General features: G+C 64.7%; 1 protein-coding gene across 1 annotated transcript in view; it reads right to left on the bottom strand.

Moving 5' to 3' along the window:
* The window catches only part of ARF5 (ADP-ribosylation factor 5), a gene marked incomplete at its 5' end in the record, with an annotated part of 3,173 nt that overhangs the window by 2,444 nt on the left and 290 nt on the right, over window positions 1-439 (bottom strand). The gene's annotated exons all lie outside the window — the stretch shown is intronic.

Raw genomic sequence — 439 nt, 5'->3', positions numbered from 1 at the left:
AGATGCTCCAGGAGATGGTGCTGAGCACCCCAGCGAAGGCGTTGCACCAGGATGTGGCAGGACAGCAGCCTGCCCCGCTCGGGCAGACCGGACTCACACGGTGTCAGCAATCTCCTGCCCACAAAAGCCCCTTTGCCCTCTCTGAAGCAGAGCCAGACCATGCCGGCATAGTGTCTCTGGCTCCGTCTTCATCACCGTGGGGCAGGCGCAGGTCGGGGCAGGTGGTCTGTGCCAATGCCCGTGCCAGGGACCGCAAGGGGTATTTTGGGGTGCAAACCAGGCTCCCCACTGGGCAGAGCCCACTACCCAGACAGGCATGGGATAATGGGAGGGTAACGGCTGGGTGGATGGGCCACCGGGGCATCATGGAGCACATCACACCCCAGGAGGCCCCTAGCTGATGGGGGAGCATCGGCGGGGGGGACCCACGGGAGAGTGG

This window comes from Charadrius vociferus, unplaced genomic scaffold (assembly GCF_000708025.1).
Source record: "Charadrius vociferus isolate BGI_N301 unplaced genomic scaffold, ASM70802v2 scaffold2594, whole genome shotgun sequence".
Taxonomy (NCBI): Eukaryota; Metazoa; Chordata; class Aves; order Charadriiformes; family Charadriidae; genus Charadrius; species Charadrius vociferus.
This window is presented reverse-complemented; position numbering and strand designations above follow the sequence as displayed.